The sequence below is a fragment of the Parasteatoda tepidariorum genome, chromosome 9 (assembly GCF_982258835.1).
Source record: "Parasteatoda tepidariorum strain Cologne lab strain chromosome 9, Ptep-v5.0, whole genome shotgun sequence".
Taxonomy (NCBI): domain Eukaryota; kingdom Metazoa; phylum Arthropoda; class Arachnida; order Araneae; family Theridiidae; genus Parasteatoda; species Parasteatoda tepidariorum.
The window spans coordinates 66,059,277-66,065,814 of record NC_141763.1 but is presented as its reverse complement, the minus strand read 5'-3'; positions in this window follow the sequence as shown (position 1 = coordinate 66,065,814).

Genomic DNA, 6,538 nt, shown 5'->3' with positions numbered 1-6,538 from the left:
TCGTAAACTCAGAATTGGATTGGCTGTCCAACTCTAATTATAAAATAAAATGAAAAAGTTTTCATCTACGAAGTTAATAAAATGTATCTAATATGCAATAAATTGACTTCCTCAACAAAATGTAATTAATATTCAAATATTTAAAGATTAGTCCTGTTTATGCGTAGCTAAATATATTTTTATACATCCAAGTATCTTTTTTTTAAATTTCGAATGGCAAGGCAAAAGGTACAAATAGAAAGATGAAATAAATAACGAATGCAAATGTACGTAGGATAACAAAGAAAGAAGACCGAAGTCATTGCCTTAAAAGTTCTCTTGCTTCCCAATATCTTGAGGACTCAGTATGTCCATGAAGGCCCAAGTATCTTATCTTGTTAATAATCAACCCTTATAAGAACAAAAACTTGTACAAAATCCGATTCGACAATCTGTACGTGGTGCCTATTGGTTAATGATAATGTCATGACTGTATTAAATAATTGAGACTTGCTATTTATAGCTCAGGCTGCGTATCCTGGTAACTATCAATTTTTGGACTTTGAGGTAATGAGAACTTTTGCTAAGTATATTTTGAACTACAACATAGAAAATGTTCATCAAATTTGACAGAGAATTAATTTGTAAGAGATTTTTGCTAGGTCCTTTGATTAAAATCTTTTTAAATCGTATTCTTTTTTAAGTTGTCTTTTTAAGTTATTTCCTCAAATTAAAATTTGGCACTTTATGAACATTGTGAAATTATCTGATTAGCCTCCCGTAATACTCATTTACACATTAAAACAAGAGTACAGCACTTTTTATTTTCTTAAAATATGAAATTTTAACTGATTGCGATTTCGATTAAGAGTCATAATTTAGTAATATTATGCAGAATGCTATGTCGTAAATAATGTTTTGCTGAGTTTATGCGTTAATGCTTTTGTTCAACAAAACTTTTGTCCAGGTAGCTTTGAAAGAATACGTTTTGTGTATCTGAGAGTGCATTTTCATAACAATTTCAACAAAAAATAGTTAAAGTTTTTTGTATTTTTTAAGTTAATTCACACAACTATTTAAATATAGGCTAAGTTTTGTGCATGTCATAGTATGTATGCGAATTTCATTGTTGAGCAGTTTATGCGTAAGTGCAGAAGTATTTGAGCATCTGATACAATAAGTTTTTGTGTATCTGAGATTGTATTGCCGCAATTATTTGAATATAGGAAGCGTTAGGTTTTAAAGATGTAATAGTGAATTTCAATGACTACTCGAATACATTCTCAAATACAAGAAACTTATTTATGAACTTATTATGAACAAGAAACTTATTTATGAATATGAGAAAGTGAATTTCTAAGAGTACTTGAATACACTCTCTGATAAACAAAAAAATAAATTATTCAACGATAGGTTGAGTTTGTAAAAATAGGTTGTGTTTGTAAAAATGCATTTTACAACTAATCGAATATAGAATTGGTTAGCTTTGTAAATGTTCAAGTGTATTCTCACAATTATTATCAATTTAAAAATATTTTCCTTGTGGATTCGTGCAAAATTTCGTCAATTCAAAGTTATGCACAAGATCAGTTAGGTTATGAATATGTGAGTTTCTTCAACTATTTGAATACAGCATAAGTTAGGTTATGAATGTGTGATAATGAGTATCCAAGACAATTTATTCACAAGGTCATGAATATGTGATAGTCAGACTACTTATGAGATAGTGAGCCTACTCATATCTGAACATGTGATAGTGATACTATTTACTAACACTCTCACATACACAAAACTTAACTTATGATGGGATGCGTGTTAGTATTTGCGTATCTGAGAGTGTATTTTTGCAATTATTTTAATAAGGATAAGTTAGGTTATGAGTTATATTAATATGTTCTTCTTATTATCATATTCTTACTATTATATTCTTATATTATTACTTGAATACGCTCTCTGATTTACTAAAAATAAATTATTCAGTGATCGGTTAAGTTTTATGCATCTAAGAATGAATTTTCACTACCACTTGGATATAGGACAGATTAGGCTTGGTATACATTTGAGTGTATTCTCACAATTATTATCAAATTAAAAATATTTTCGCAATTTTAAAGAGACATTTATCCGGATTCTTGGAAGATTTTTTTGAACTACGACAATTCAAAATTATGCTGAAAAAGTCTTGACTTCTCTTTATTAAACATTAAATTCACTGTTAAACTTTTGAAAGTTATTAACATTCAGGTTTCTCTAATTGCTAAAAGTATTCAATGAATTTCAAATATTTCATACAACGAAAAATATATTCGGCAGTTTTATTTGAAATATATATTATATTCACCTAAAAGTAAAACTAAAAATATCTATATTTTACAAAATTTTCTCTTGCATGTTTCGAAATAAATAATGCAATCATTCGCATTCTCCAAGGTTCATCATGACGCTATGATAACAAATTACGTACGAAGTTACCTCTCTAAGACTCCAATAACTATTCGATTCTAGCCACATTCGATAAAAATATTCCTCCGTTTCATAAACACAATTATTTACTCATGCCACAAGATGATAACTCAGTGTTTATTTTAAACGACTTCTATATTAAATCTTCCATTTCACGCATTGCTGCCAATGCAAATTTAGTTCCACCTTAATGCACTCCCTCATCGATTTCTAAAAGTATCAACGCGGATCATTCCAAAATAAACAAACCTGTACTCATGCGTTACTATATTTTAACCTGTTCAAAAACGCGCAATTTTCTCAAGGTACTGTCCTTGGCAAAAAGGATTCAATCTTTGTCAGAAAGGAGAAAGTCTGGAATACCTCCAGACAAGCTAAGTGCAGTGATTCATCTGTGATTCATTAAAAGCGGCGTTCGCTTTGTAGTAAAGCGGGAATGAAATTGAAATGAGATGAGTTGAGACTGCATGGTGGGTTAAATCAAGTTGAAAACACTTTGTGTGAGGGACAATTATAGTGTTGGTAAAACGAGAAAAGAGCTATATTTGTCTCGATAAAATTTGGTGATTTTAAGTATCGGATTAGGATTTTAATTTGGGGGTCATTAGCCGTATGTTTGCAATCAAAGTTCGACATTTTGACACGTTGAATTTCTGTCTTAAATGCCATTTTGACTTTTTTTAGATTTTTGTTAGGTTATGTTACTATTTTAGTATCCACCCCAAAAAACTTTTAAAATTTTTTTATTGACGTTTTTGTTACAGTTCACACATAAAGAGATTCCGCAACTTTGCCTTATGAACCCACTGTATTATGCATTTGAATTTCGTCCAAATACCAGATTTAAATACTTAATTATGACTCTAAATTTTGCAACCATCCCAGATTAAGGTGCTTCATAATGACTTTAAATCGTGTACCTAATTCAGATTCAGATGCTGAATTATGACTTTAAGTCTTTTAATCCCAGATTAAGATGCTGCCTTATGACTTTATATATATATATATATATATATATATATATATATATATATATATATATATATATATATATATATATATATATATATATATATATATATATATATATATATATATATATATATATATATACCAGATTAAGATGCTGCATTATGACTTTAAATCTTGTACCTAATTCAGATTAAGATGCTACATTCTAAATTTAAATCTTTTACCTATCCCATGACGGGAGTCTACATTATGACTTTTATATACATCTATATATATATATATATATATATACCTGATTAAGATGCTGCATTATGACTTTAAGTCTTGTACCTAATTCAGGTTAAGATATTGCCGGAAGGCTTTAAATCTATTACCTATCCCAGAATGGGAGGCTACATTATGATTTTGAATTTTATACATTTACTAGATTAAGATGCTGCATTATGCCTTTAAATGTTGTACCTAATTAAGATTAAAATTTTGCACTATGACTTTAAATCTTGTACCTAATTCAGATTAAGATTTTGCACTATGACTTTAAATCTTTAGCCTATCCCAGAATAGGAAACTACATTACGACTTTAAATCTCATACATATTCTAGATTAAGATGCTGCATTAGGACTCCAAATCTTGCACGCATCCCAGTTTAAGATGTTCCACTATGGGTTAAGGGAAACACCTGAAATACTCTAAACTAATATTATTATAAAATTACAAAATCAGGCTAAAAAAGTAATTTCGCTGAAAAATCTTACGTTTTTTTTATGGATTTGAATCCGAATCTCTCAAAATTTAAGATCTTTTTCACTCTTGCAAATTCGTTACACGATGAAAAACTCTAAGAATAAAATTTAAAATAATGGGCTTTACTTCTCGACTAGTCTTGTGACTAAATTATTAGGGCCGATTATTCGAGCTAGTGGATGCTCCCTCCCTCATATTTTGAGAACGGACAATTCGAATCCGGAATGTAGTCAATTCCGCTTAATTTCATAACAGATAATTATATATTCTGTTTGTAGAAATAAGATCCAAGAAACAATTCCTTCTATATTTTTTTTATTTAAATTTGTGGGAGCGGAGTTACCGACCATGCCAACTTTTATCTATCAAAAGGTACCTTGTTATTGAATCAAGTTAGCATGTCTTATATACCAGTGGATTGATGTTTTAATTTTCGTAGTGGTAGTTACGCCACAATACTCCCCCACCAGAATTTTATCAGGGATAGAATTCGATGAACGGATACCGCTAGTTGTTGTACTTGTGAATGACCGGGAGAGCTGGTTTTTAAGGTCACCGGGTTTTTGAGTGCTGAACGTGAGAGGTGTATTAACTTCACAGTCGCTCCTGTGCTGCCATTAGCAATCGAGTGTATGCAATCAGATGTTGTGTTTAATCGAGGAGAGACTGAGTAGCAACAGCGTGTAGAGGTTGATTATGTCGCAGTCACAAGTAGCTTGTCAACTGTTCAATGTGGATCATCCAACAAAGTAGGCGTTACTGTCAAGATTTTTGTGAAGTGGGCGTTACTGCGTGATCAAATCACATCCGGAGATCACCAAAAGGGGGCGGAGTTATCGACCATGCCATTCTTCATCTATCAAAAGGTACCTCGTGATTGAATCAAGTTAGCATGTTTTATATACTAATGAATTGATGTTTTAATTTTCGTAGTGGTAGATACACCACAAATTTATTACACAACTCCTCATGCTCCACAAAGTATGTAAGTGAGCTAAATGCAATTGTAAATTAAAAAGAAACAGAACAAAATTAAAAGTTTAAGTTGCAATCAAAATTGCGTAAAATATTTAAGTTATCAATGCATTTAATAAACAAGGCCAAAACAGGTGGCCAATAAATACCCGAGTGTCTCAGTTCCTTTTTTAAGCTTTGTCTTTGACTTGAATATAAATTACTGTAAAGTAAGTGTTCTACAGTTTCAACATCCCGACAAGAACAAAAATTACAATTCACTAAATTAAAACTTAACAACCATTCATTTTATATAAGATCATTGTTAAATTCCCGGGTTCAAATAATTCGTTGTTTTTTTTGTTTTACTCCATCACCTAAACCCTTAATGTGAAAAGTGGTATATATATGAAAAACAAGAGTCAAGCCATACATATTTATATTATTATTAACATATTATGGGCCGATGTGTAGGCATCAAGGAATTGGATGGCATTGTAGGATGTTCATTCATTCTCTGTACTATCTGTCTTTACTGTGGGAGTAACGTTGGCCCACCTACTATGGTGCACCTGGAAAAGTGGCCAACAAATCTGCCCTTCAGGTGCCTGTATGACGTAGGTCATTCCCCAGGTGAACATTGCAAAAAAAAAAAAAGTTATTATGGTAGATACAACCGCTTTGTTTTTGCAAAATAATAATGAAATACTTATATTACCAGATTTTCATTTTTTGTCCCTTTAATACGCTAGGCACAAATGGCTTAATAACAAAGGAAGGAGATGTTGTGGTTAAATAAGTTTCTTCGTAAAAAGAATTTTATGGCTAACACACAAAAATTTATTTTTTTCTCTCTATGAAGTTAAGAATTCAAAACTTGTTTATTAGAATAAGGATATCCTACTTTCATACATTGTCCCAAACAGGTGTCACGAGCTGGGATTTAATCTAGGTTTTAGCTCTTTAGTGACAATGAGTTACCATTTTTTTCATGAAGACGTGATTAGAACAATGGATGTAAGTTAAAAAGGAAAATTTAAGTATCAAGCAAACGCACGTTAAAAAGATCCTCGATAATGGAATTGTTTCGTAGAAAAAATAAAAACGTATGTTCGTCGAGAAAATTTTTTTCCACCGTAAATAATATTTTTTTTCAATGGTTGAATTTTCACTTACTAAAAACCAGTCTTAATCAGACAGAAAGGTTAACTTCAAATATACTATTAAATTAGTGCCAGTTATTAAGCTGCAGAGTACTTTATGTGTACAAACTTGCCTTTTCTTCGACAAATTTTTATTTTTGAACATCAAAACAAGAGTGCAATCTGGAAAAGTTTGTTCATGTAGTTAAAGTAAGTTAAAGTTTGTCAAGTAGTTTGTAGAAATAGTTAAAGTTTGTGAAACATTAGTTAAGATCTAATAGT